The 12,927-nt window shown below is 43.0% G+C and overlaps 1 long non-coding RNA gene across 1 annotated transcript; it reads left to right on the top strand.

Moving 5' to 3' along the window:
- The first annotated feature begins 8,526 nt into the window (after positions 1-8,526).
- On the top strand, positions 8,527-11,625 carry LOC144577765 (uncharacterized). Its single transcript, XR_013522314.1, has 2 exons — positions 8,527-8,593; positions 10,758-11,625. It is a non-coding gene; the product is annotated as an uncharacterized LOC144577765 (long non-coding RNA).
- The last annotated feature ends 1,302 nt before the right edge of the window (positions 11,626-12,927 follow it).

Raw genomic sequence — 12,927 nt, 5'->3', positions numbered from 1 at the left:
AGGAGACAATGATATCATCCTTTCTGATTCCCTCTGTTGATGCTGATGTGGTTCTGGTCGGTTTAGTTCTTGTCATACTGATCTTCATAAAACCGTCTGTGGCTCACATCTGTAATCTCAGCAATTTGGGAGGCTGAGGTGGGTAGATCACAAGGTCAGTTCAAGACCAGCCTGGCCAACATGGTGAAAACCCATCTCTACTAAAAATACAAAAAAGTTAGCCTGGCATAGTGGCACATGCCTGTAATCCCAGCTACTCAGGTGGCTGATGTAGGAGAATCACTTGAACCTGGGAGGCAGAGGTTGCAGTGAGCCGAGATCACACCACTGCCCTCCAGCCTGGGGAATAAAATCAAAACTCTGTCTCATAAAACAAACGAACATCTCTGAGATTCTAGGCAGTGGTGTCACGTGTTGCCATTATGTGAGAAAATTACTTCATTTTGTGTAGTCGCTCTGGATCGATGTTTCCCATTAATCTGGGTAGTTTCCTAAAAGGAGAAGGAGGAGTTTTAGAGAAGAAGGCTGGGAATGGCTAATTGCCCTCCATATAAGCCTGGTGTGATTCAGAACAGAGCCTACACCAGAGACTTCCAAACCAAAGTGAGCCTCAGCATTCCTAGGAGGGCCTGTTAAAACCTAGATGGCTGGATTTTCTTTTCTTATTCTGATTCAGTAGGTTTGTATGAAGAGCCCAAAAATGTGCATTTCTAACAAGTTTCCAGGTGATGCTTGTGCTGTTGGTCTAGGTACCTGCCTAAACCTGAAGTGCTGGCTCAGGCAGGTCAGCAGTGGCCTTAGCACTGCCCCACGTAAGCAATTTTCCCATCCTATGGCTTCCTCTACACTGAAGACAAGTTTAAGGGTAGAGACCATGTCTCATTCATCTTTGAATTTCCAGACTCCAGCATAGTGCTTGACACAGATGTGTTCAATAGTTGTTGAATTAATTAATGACTGAACCCTATCATCTGATCTTCTCAGAATTTCTTACTTGAAGAGGGTAATCAGAGATGTTTTACTGAAGCTCTGGAATTACCTTAAATAGGATACTAGTTGCACTGAATGTAAATGATGAAATCACTGAAATTAATTATTATTATTTTTTTTTTTGGAGACAGAGTCTTGTTCCGTCGCCAGACACCAGGCTGGAGTGCAGTGGCGTGATCTCAGCTCACTGCAACCTCTGCCTCCCGGGTTCAAGCAATTCTCCTGCCTCAGCCTCCCGAGTAGCTGAGATTACAGGTGTGCACCACCATGCCCAGCTAATTTTTGTATTTTTAGTAGAGATGGGGTTTCACCATGTTGGCCAGGATGGTCTTGATTTGACCTCGTGATCCGCCCGCCTCGGCCTCCCAAAGTGCCGGGATTACAGGTGTGAGCCACCGTGCCCGGCTTGAAATTAATATTTTAAAACACAATGGAGTAAGGAGAAATAAGGCAATATGCTTTCCTAAGTGCTGCTCAGGTTGAACAAAAGGAGGCAGATTTTAGGAAGAAGCCGGGCAGAGGAAAGGTGGGCATACTAAAGCGAATGAGGTATTTTACCACCATTTCTAGTAAGAGACAGAAACCTTCTGCACGTAGTATATTAAGGAGGTGACCTGGCACCTTTCCCCTGGAGGGTCCCATGCACTGAATCTCAGGGCAGGGCAAGAAATGGCTCTTGTTTCAAGGGAGAGTTTTTGGCATGGTTTGTGACTTAAGGACTATGAAATATGTTGGCAACAAGTATGTAAAGCCTGGAGATCAGCCCTAGGGCTCCTCTGATCTGTGTGTTCATTCTTTTATTTGGATGGGAACAAAGGCAAGAATAGAGTTTGAGTCTGGTTTGGCTGGAAACTTCCATCCCACGTGACCCTATGGCTGCCTCAGCATGTGCCCTCTCCACGTGTTGCTGGGCATTTTCTGGCATGCTTCTTTTGTTTTTTGTGGGGTTTTTTTTTTCTCATGCTATCCTTCTGCTTGGAATGTCTCCTTACTGTCCAACCAGCCTAATCCTAGGTAATTCAGACTTAACCATTTATAACTTCCCCTAGCAGCTACCTCTTCCAGGAAGTCTCTTTAGGGGTCTCTTCACTGTGTTTTCATAATGCCCTGTGAATACCTCAGTGGAGTTCCTAATATGTGCTAGGCATTTGGGATACAAAGATGGACATGACATAGCTCTTGTCCTTAAGTAACTCATTGCCTAGTGAGAGGATATAAACAAGTAATTACAATACAAAGTGTAAAGTCCTCAGATAGGAGTAAGCACTCACCTATGGAAATACGTAGAAAGGATGCCTAACCCCAACTTGAGGTGTCAAGGAGCATTTTCTAGATTAGCAGTCCCCAACTTTTCTGGCACCCAGGACCAGTTTTGTGGAAGATAGATTTTTCACAGATGGGCAAGGGGAGGGATAGTTTCAGGAAAAAACTGTTCCACTTCAGATCATCAGGCATTAGATTCTCAAAAGGAGCACACAGCCTAGATCCCTCACATGCACAGTTCACAATAGGGTTCACGTTCCTATGAGAATCTAATGCCACTGCCATTCCGACAGAAGGTTGAGCTCAGGTGGTAACACTCACTGGCCTGCTGCTCCCTTCCTGCTGTGCAGCCTGGTTTCTAATGGGACACAGACTGGTACTAGTCCATGGCCTGGGTGTTGGGGACCCTTGTTCCAGATAACAAAACATCTTACTTAAGATCTAGCAGGTTGAATAGAATTTTGCCAGACAAAGAGATGGGAGAAGAGCATACCAATGAGAGAAGCAGCTTTTGCAAAGGTCATTATAGACTATAGACTTTGAGGGCTGAGACTGTTTTACTCCTTAGTCTAGCCCCAACTCACAGCATCGTACCTGGCAAACAGTAGATGTCCAAGGAAATATTTCGTGAATGTGTGAATGAATGAATTAGCCTCTGCTGCAGTGACTGTGGAGGGTACTGATAACCTTAGAAGGTGATGATTCTAAGAAAGTCAGCCTTTGTTGGCTCAATGGCTCTCTTTTCTTCTTGTATGCTTTTTCCTGTGTGCTTATCTGTTGGTTAGAAGACATTAAAACTGCATGGGCTCTATGTGCAGGTTCATTTCATGTTCTGAGTATGATTGCTGATGTGATTTCCACATAGAAGCAAAATGCTCCAACCCAATGCTTTGAAAACAAATGTGCAAATTCCGAAAAGAGGATTTATGCAAACAAGGTTAGAACTCACTGAGCATTTTAACACTGCGTGAAATATAAGTAAATCAAACTGTGTTTTCAGAAACAGACTCTTTTTATGATTGGGAAAATGCTGATTTGGTGGTGGTTGTTGCCTCCATTGTCAGTTGCCTCTCGAAGTGTGTTCTGTCGTTAATGGAACAGCGGAAGGCAGGTCTGCAGGCCCACGTGTCTACCCACTCATTGTCAGTGAGCGTTGGATTTCTGAATCACCTGGGAAAATGGGAAACGATTAACTCAAAGCAGAAAAGATGACTTACATTTTCTGAATGAATGATAGTGATTGAAGTGCTAACTCCTGAGAGATTTGCAGAGGAGTTCATGCAAGGGGTAGAGAGCATCCCTGTTTTCTTAGGAGTTGCTTTAGTAAAAGGAGCCCTGGCACAGAGTGGGGGAACTGAATAACTTGGCTGGAGAATCTTGGTGCTACTCCTCTATGGCCTGATTGTGTGGGCTGACATCTGGCTGCAAATACATGCTCAACAAAGGATCATGGCTTAACCATGGCTCATAACAGTGCTTTGAAACTGAGTGCACATCAGAATCACTTGCAGAATTTTAAAAAATACCAACCCTAGGGCTTCGTCCCAAGAGTTCCTGATTTAATTGGTGTGGGATAGGACCCAGGCATCAGTATTTTTTAAAAGCTCCCTGGGTGCTTCTATTTGAAAGTCAGGATTGAGACGAATTGTTTGTACTGGATTTGGAGAGCCTCTTGCCAGCCAAGGAGTGGCTTCTTTACTGTGAGCTGTCCCTTGTCAGGATCTCTCTTCCAGGACAAGAACAGAGAAGGGAGAACAAAAACAGGGGAGTCATTAAGGGTTTAGTGTGATCATTTTAAAACCCCAGTCCAGAGAGGCTTTAAGAAACACAGGTTACATGCACACTGATCGATATTATTATCCTTGAAATTAAAAACAGTATGGCAAATGAAGAGTTGGCAACATTTTAAAAAATGATGTGGCAATGGGTTATTGGCAAGGCATTTCCAGCAGGTCTTGAAATATGTTTGGCAAGAAACTCACTGATCAGATGAAGGGATCTGTAAAGTGAAATGTGAAGGGAAACAAAGGTAAGTACTGAGGGAGGTGAGGAGAGGAGCTGTGGAACTAGAGATCCAGGAATAAACTGCTATATGATTCACCTGAGAGACAACGGAGGCCTCTCCATGACCCCCAGGAGAGATGAGGAAAAGGCACAGGGATATGCTCACAGGTTTGGATGGGGACATAGGTTTCATAATTTCTGTTTAGAGAACTTGGTATCATTTTTTCAATTTATTTTAAGTACCACCAACACAGTTAGGGTCAGACTTATGAGCTGAACCCTCCATCAGAGTTCTGCCCTCCAGTTACAGGTTTCCAGAAAGTGTACAGCATTGCAACATTGACATAGAGTGTTCCATCCCAAGCCTTGTGAGGTCTTCAAAACCATACCGCAGTATTCTTGGGGGAAAGTGTCTTCATAGAGAGTATTTCAGCACTTGTTTTAATAATACACCCTTAAGCTGTTCTAATTTGTGCCTATCTCAATGCAAAATTCAAATTTACTTGAAAAGAAAACAAAGCGCTAGTCTATTATAACCTCAGAAGTCCTGGGTTTCTTTCCTTGATCACCTCCTATGCTGAGCTTCCATATCGTCCCTCCTGGCTGGAGCAGTTAGGTTTACCAGAGCCACAGAAGTGAGAGCTACCATTTGCCTTATCTTAAAAGCTGAGCTTTCTGGAATAAAGGAACTTGTATCCTTCAGGACCCTGGGAGTCTCATGTGCCTCTGACTCCTTCAAGAGATCCAGCATCTGTATAACAAAAATGAACACCCACCACTTCTGTGTCTTGTCTTGCTTGGCCCTGGAGGATACAGAAGGGAGGCCTTTGTGGATACCCCCTCCACCTTGTATACACACCTCCTAGAAGTGTGTCTCGCTGCCAAACTATGTGCCGACAGCTCTGATCTGTAAACAGGATATTGATATTAGAGCTCATATAGTTTAAGCCTCTGCTAGTAGAATTTAGCTACATTCCCGACATCTTCCTGCTATATCAGAAAGCACAGCTCTGAAGCCCTCAGTACAGGAGTCCATATATTTACACCGAAGGAAAGGACTTGATCGGCTGATACTTGTGCAAGAACCTGGCTGAAAGAGGTCATGAATGCCCGGAGCATCTGCTTATAGGCCTTCCCTTTCCAGTTTTGAAAGTGTTCAAAAGGGTGGAGGGCCCTGGCTTCTCTTTCATCCATGGAATGCCTTTTCTGGTGCCTTTTCTTCTTGTCTCTGGCCTGATATGCTTGGTCAGGTCAGAGAAGGGCTTTGCTTTAATGGCATGGTTATCTTCAAATCCCCTTTAGTATCCACTAAACCCTGAGGACTTTGATCCTCTAAGATTCATGGGAAACGGCTGGGAAGGATATTCAGGATCTGCTCTTACCCGTTCTGATGCTAGCCATCTAGCAGATGTACAGTATTTTTAAAATGAACAATGTTAACTGATTCTTCCAAGCAGTTCTGAACTTTGAGGATGAAAGTTCATATGCCACAAAGGTTCTATACAATTTGGTTATCTAAAGAAATTAGCACTCCAGGTATTTTATATCAATGATCATTCCTTTTATCAATTACTAGATAATGTCTAGAGCCCACAAGATCCCTTGAGGCCTTTGTCTAAAACTGAGAAAACTCACTAAGTGAGCAGCAAACAATTTCTTGTGCCTCTTAGCATCTGAATCTGACACTTATTACTCCTTAAAACCTGCAGAGAAAACCATTGTCTCTGGCAAGCAGTGATGGGCATTCTGAATCTAGAATTTGGGTGTGAGTTTCCTTTGGTGTCTATTTAAAAAAACAATTGTTGATGAAAGTCTAAATTTTATCTGAATTTTTATTCTTCACAGTGCATGTGCTATGGGGCTCAGAGATAGTGTGATGTTTTAAACAGTTACTCTTGGAAAGAATGACTCATTTAGACTTTTCCCAAGTGGTCATGTGTTTTGCATCTCTATTCTAGAATGTTCTAGGCTTGTGGGCAATGCACAGCAGACCCACGGAGGGCATACACTTGGCATCTGGCTTAGAATACCCTCAGCCACATCTTTATCTGCTTGGCTAAAAAACTGAAACTTTCTGTGCTCTTAAGGATCTGTTTTAGATACTCTCTGGAGTTAAAATGAACAAGCCAGTGCTTGAATATCTCCTCTTCCTGTTCGTGTAGCCTTCTGCACATAGAGAGCAATGTAACTGCCCAAATGTGTTGCATTTGCATCTGGACTTGCAGAGCAAACAGCAGGAGCAGGCCATATGGGCCCAGCTCCCTCTCACAAATACCCTGGGTTTGATGTGCTCTTTTCTCCTCTGACTCCCACCACCCACCCCCAGTTTTTCCCTGACTCTCACTCACATCTGTAAGAGTCACCGGGAGGCTTTAGCACTTAGGCCATAGACTCTAAAGTCAGGATGAGGGCACAGGTGCCGGCTCTCAAGTGTCCTTAAAGACCCCCTAACCAGCACCACAGAGCTCTAAGTATCTCCTTTCCTTGTGGCTTCTTCCATCCTGGCCTTTCCAGATCCTGTGGGTTGAGGTCTGAAGTTTTTCTCCAGCATGATCTTGTTCCTGGAAGGCTGGAGACCACACAAATCATGGGCTGATTCAGCTTCCCAACCTTCTCTAAGTGGCTTCTACACCTGGGATACCAAAAAGTGGTTGTCCACAGAATTTTGATTGTCAACCAAATTCAACCACTGATTTTGCCTATTCCCTTCCCTTCCACAGCCATGTGATGTTATGGAATGTTGATAAAGTTTGAATGCTTGTGTCTGACCAAATCTTGTGGTGAATTGTATCCTCTGTGCTGGAGGTGGGGCCTGGCTGGAGGTGTTTGGGTCATGGGGGTGGATCCATCATGACTTGGTGCTGTCCTCACCATAGTGAGTGAGTTCTGAGATCTGGTTGTTTAGAAATGTGTGGTAGTTTCCGTCCCCGCACTGTCTCTCTCTTGCTCCTGCTCTTGCCATATGACATGCCTGCTCCCCCTTCACCTTCTGTCATGATTGTAAGTTTCCTGAAACCTCTTAGAAGCTGAGCAGATGCCAGCACCATGTTTCCTGTAAAGCCTGCAGACCCGTGAGCCAATCAAACCTCTTTTCTTTATAAATTACCCAGTCTCAGATATTTCTTTATAGCAATGCAAGACTGGCCTAGCACAGATAGTCATCTTTTTCCTTCTTTAGGCACCACCTCTCCTCAACCCCCTAACCTCTCCAGTGCTAGTAAGTGTGATCCTTAATGCTTAGCTGGCACCATAGGCATAGTGTAGTCCATGCCTCTAGGTCGGGTGCCGGATGAGTCCTCCTCTACACCGGTCCTCAGTGGCCTAGTGGGACCTTGAAGTTCCTGAATTTCCATTCCTTCTTTTCCTGTTTAATTTTATTAAGTGAAAGAAATAAGAACTTCATATTTTTTTCCCTCTCCCCTGTCTTTTTTTTTCTACTGCATTCTAGAAAAAAGTTTCCAGACTCAGTTTATCAGCAGAGGTTATTCTCTTTCCTTTGACATCTGGTTAGAAATTGGACCTGTGCAGTCCTGCAGCTGATGGCACTCAGGAAGCCTGGAGGGTCTTCACTGTTCCGAGCCTGGCAAGAGGCAACGTTTGCCTTGGGGCCGTCAGTGACCTCAGATACCTCAGAAACCCAGAGGCTTTCCACCAGCTGCCTTCTCCTGTCTACACCCGGCCCCTACCATTCTTCATTCTTGCAGCATCTCAGAGGATCAGAAGGTGCCCTCCCAACCCCCTCACCTCCTCCTCCCACCCACCTCCACCCCAAGTCCTGGAGCAGTGCATCCTGGAATCGTTTCAGCTTTTTGTAAGAAGCACCTTTAGCAAATGTGTGGCCTGCATCTCCAATCGGTGGTTCTGAAACATGGAAAAATGTTCCCGAAACATTTTTACAAACAGAAAAGTTTACATATACGTATACAACTTGATGAATCTTCAAAAACTAAACATTCCTATGTAACCAGAACCCAGGTGAAGAAGCAGAATAGGAGCAGCATCCCAAAGCTTCCTTCATCTTCCTTTCTAGTCACTCTAGATTTCTAGCATCGCAGTTAGCTTTACCTGTTTATAGATCTTATGCTGATAGAAGCATACTCGGAGTTTATACAGTTTTGTATCTGACTTTGATGCAACATTATGTTTGTGCAATTCATCTCTATCATTGCATGTGGTCATAGATCATGCATTTTCATATACTGTGTAGTATATGTGTGAACATACCACATTAAAAAAAATCCATTTTACTGTTTTTCTCCATTTTTGCTCCAGATTTTGGCCATTACAAACAGTGCCGCTGTGAACGTTTTGCTGCCTGTCTTCCAGGTAGACACAGGTGGGTGTTTCTCTTGGGTGGCATGCAGAAGTGAAAATGCCGGGTCATGGTATATGCATGTGCAGCTTTGGAGGATACTGCCAAATAGTTTTTCAAAGTGTATGAGAGTTTCGGTTCCTCCCCATCCTCGCCCACACTTGGTATTTTCTGCATTTTTCTTGTAGCCATACTGGTGGGTGTGTGGTGGTATCTCTGTGGTGTGAATCTGCATTTCAAGTGGCTCCATGGCAGCCCAGGAATAAGCTGGGGCATCAAATAAAAGATGTTATTATAGACATATGTCTGTTCTCGGTTTTCACAGATGTGGCTATGTTAGTCTCTTCTCATGCTGCTAATAAAGACATATCTGAGACTGGTTAATATTTAAAGGAAAGAGGTTTAATGGACTCACAGCTCTACATGGCTGGGGAGGTCTCACAATCATGGCAGAAGATTGAGGAAGAGCAAAGGAATGTTTTACATGGCAGCAGGCAAGAGAGCATGTGCAGGGGAACTTCCCTTTATAAAACCATCAGATCTCATGAGACTTATGCACTATCATGAGAACAACATGAGAAAAACCAGTCCCCATGATGCAATGACCCCCCATTGGAATTATGGGAGCTACAATTCAAGATGAGATTTGGGTGGGGACACAGCCAAACCATATCAGCAGCCTTTCTCCCCAGTTTAAAGATATCTTATTTGTAGAAGCTAGATTGAAAATCCAGAGTCTGAAGTCAGCCTACATTCTCAGGAAACATGCTGTTGTTACTAAGACTGGATGCATCATGAAGTGTTGTGCAAGTGATTTGGCCTGACTGGTACATTCATTTTCTCTTGCACCCACAAAGAGTACTGGAGTCCTATATATGCCAGCCACTGTTCTAGGTGCTGAGAGTACAGCAGGAAACCAAACAGAAGGTAGACTCTTGGAAGGTCACATTCTAGGGCAGAGAGACAGTCAGTGATGCAATGAGGAAATAGCTGGTCCGACGGTGACTGGTGCTCTGAAGAAAAATAAGGCAGGAAAGGTTCCGGACCTCTGGGCACAGCTTTCAATAGAGCAATCAGGGATGTCCTTACTGACAAGGTGACATTGGAGCAAAAGCCTTAAACTTCCATGGGAACAAGGTATGTGGGAATAAGCTATGTGGGAACATTCTAGAGGAAAAAGCATGTTCAAATGCCCCGAAGTGGGAGCATGTTTGAAGAACAGCAAAGAGGCCAGTGTGATTGGAGCCGAGTGAGCAAGAGATGATATGGTGCAGAGAAGAAGGTTGTGATGGACCTGACAGGCAACCCAAGGACTCTCAGTTCTGAGTGAAATGTCCTCAGTGGCGCTCCAGTGTCACCACCATGGAGCCTCCTAGTATCAAATCTTCCTATCAACTAAGACCAGTTGGTTCTCTTTCCATAGCTTAGGACCTGTCAGGTTAGAATGCCCCTTACCAAATATTTTCTCGTCATTTTGATTGGTGCAGCAGACAGGGGAGGGGCCAGGTAGAGTATAAGGATTTCACTTTTTCTGTGATTTGATGAACAGCACTGGAGTTTAAATGTTCCTGAGAGAGTCTCCAGGCTGTCCCCCAACACCAGGCAGCAGCGTGTGGGGCCTGGTGTTGGGGGACAGCCTGGGGACTGTGTCAATTAAAATTCACAGTCTGTAGGATCTGCATTCCCACCTGTATCAGAGACACCTGGATTCCAGTCTGCAGGCCCCTCTTCTACCAAGGGTCTCTTGGGGAAACTCTCAGAGGGAATCCAACATGTGCCCTTGATTTGGGCAAATGTAGCTGTGAATGTTCTGAAAAGGATTAAGAAAGAAGGAGCCTTGGTATTAGAATAGATTGAGCAGAAGAGAAAGATCCAGAGAAAGAAATAATAGTATATGATGAGGGGAGCATTAGTGAATAGTAATGGAAGACTCTGGCTAATCATTGGGGAAAAGAGAAAATTCTTTAGTCCATAGCTCATACCAAAATTAACTTCCATAAAAATATGCCAATAAAATATGGGGGATTTTTTTTTTACAACAGTGAAGGAGAGGGACTTCCTAAATAATATAGAAAGTAAACCACCACCACCACCATCATCATCATCTAATACTCTGCTTTACTTGTATCAAGTAATTTAATCCTCACAACCACTTTATTTGATAACATTAATTTTTCTCATTTTCTAGATGATAAAATTGAGGCACGGAGAAGGTAATTTTCCAAAGATTCCGACAAGTGGTAGTGCCAGAGTTCAAAGCAAACAAGTATGACTTCAGAGTTCCTACTTATAACCTACTGCAAAGTAACATATTGAGAGATTTAAATGCATGAATTAAAATCTATATGGCAGGCTAGGTGTGGTGGCTCATGCCTGTAATCCCAGAACTTTGGGAGGCTGAGGCAGGTGGATCACAAGGTCAAGAAATTGAGACCATCCTGGCCAATATGGTGAAACTCTGTCTCTACTGAAAATACAAAAATGAGGTGGGCATGGTGGCATGCCTCTAGTCCCAGCTACTTGGGAGCCTGAGGCAGGAGAATCACTTGAACTCTGGAGGCAGAGGTTGCAGTGAGCTGAGATTACGCCATTACACTCCAGCCTGGCAACAGAACAAGACTCCACCTAAAAACAACAAAAAAAAGCTATATGGAAAACAAAATAGTGTAGAGGAAAGGACAAATGACTGGTGGGGGAGGGGGCCATCATACCACATATGTAACAGATAAAGCATTAATATCCTTTACAGAACAATTTCTCAAATGTTAGTGCTCAGAGCACCAGTGTCCTGAACCATGGCAATGGGTATTCTGTGAGGAAAAAGAAAAAAGTTTTCATGGTCAATGAAGTTTAGGAAATGATGTGTTAAATCTCACCATGAAACTCTTTTTTCCCTCAGTTCACCTATTAACGTCTCATGGAATAATAAATTTTCTGAAATACAGCCCAGAAAGTCTCATCTTTGTATGTAATGAGTTCCTATAAATCAGGAAGGAAAATATGAAAATCCCAATAGAAAAATGGACATGAGAGAAACCAGTTCAAAAAAAGAAAAATAGAAATAGCTGTAAGCATACAGAAACACATTCCACCTTGTTATTAAAGAAAGGAAAATGAAATGCGGAGGTACCCATTTTCATCGTTCAATTGGGAAGAAAGGCTTATTCCCAGTATTTGTAAGAGTAGGAGGAAAAAAACCACACTCTTACAAAGTCAGTGAGGCGGACTAAGCAAGTACAGCTTTTCTATGGGAGGGCAATTTGGCACAGTGTATCAAAGGTCTTAAAAAATGTGTATGTCTTGGTCTAGCAACGTTTGTTCAGAGGAACTTATAAAGAAATACAGTAGGTCCTAGAATAATGTTGTGTCTGTCTTTCAATGTTATTTTCTTACAACATTGACAAGAAAAAAATATCAATTCCCTGCTGGGGCCACTATCTGTGTGGAGTGTGCACATTCTCCCCACGTCTGCGTGGGTTCTGTTCATGCACTCCCGTTGCCTCACACATCCCGAAGCTGTGCATGGTAGGTGAATTGACCTGCCTCAATGGTCCCAGTCTGAGTGAGTGTGGGTGAGTGTGTGAGTGCATGCTGGGATAGGACAGTGTCCTCTCCAGGATTAGTTCCCATCTTTTGCCCTGAGGTGCCGGGACAGACTCTGGTCACACAAGACCCTGAACTGGAATAATTGGGTAAAAAAATGACCCTACTAGTTTTTATTAATCTTTTAAAAATGTATGTAGAGCTCACATTTATTTCAATGTTTAATATTATTTGGGGTATTTAGAAGTTTGATATTTTAGTGACCAGAAATGCGCTGTAAGAACTTAACTGTTGTTTCTATCAATTAGCCTGTGGTAAAATTGGTTTCCTTAGCTGTTCTTTTGCTTAAAAAGTCACAATTTCCAAGAACCTATAGGGGACATTAAGTGAGGACTTGTACTTGGACAAGTGGGCAAGGATGTATGTACAGGGGAGTTCATTACAGCATGATTTGTATTAGCAAAAATGTCTATTACTATGAGTCAATGAACATTTATATATCAAAGTACTATGTACCTCCTAAAAACAGTGATATCGATCTGTTGTATTCTCATGGAAAGATATCCAATGTATACGTAAAAATAATCAGATTACCAAATAGTTCATAACTACTTTTGTAAGGAAAAATAAAAAACAAGACTGAAAGAAGATATAGTTAAATGTTAATAGTGATTAGTTTTCTCCAATGGTTGGACTTCAGTTGATTTTTTCCTTTTTTCTTTATACCTTTCTGCATTGTCTAATTTTTTTTACATTGACTACTTGTTACTTTAAAACTAAAAATGGCTATTACTGTTTTGAAACATGAAGTTTTT

The sequence above is a fragment of the Callithrix jacchus genome, chromosome 9, assembly GCF_049354715.1.
Source record: "Callithrix jacchus isolate 240 chromosome 9, calJac240_pri, whole genome shotgun sequence".
Taxonomy (NCBI): Eukaryota; Metazoa; Chordata; class Mammalia; order Primates; family Cebidae; genus Callithrix; species Callithrix jacchus.
The sequence above is the reverse complement of the archived record's forward strand: the minus strand, read 5'-3'. Positions and strand labels throughout refer to the sequence as shown.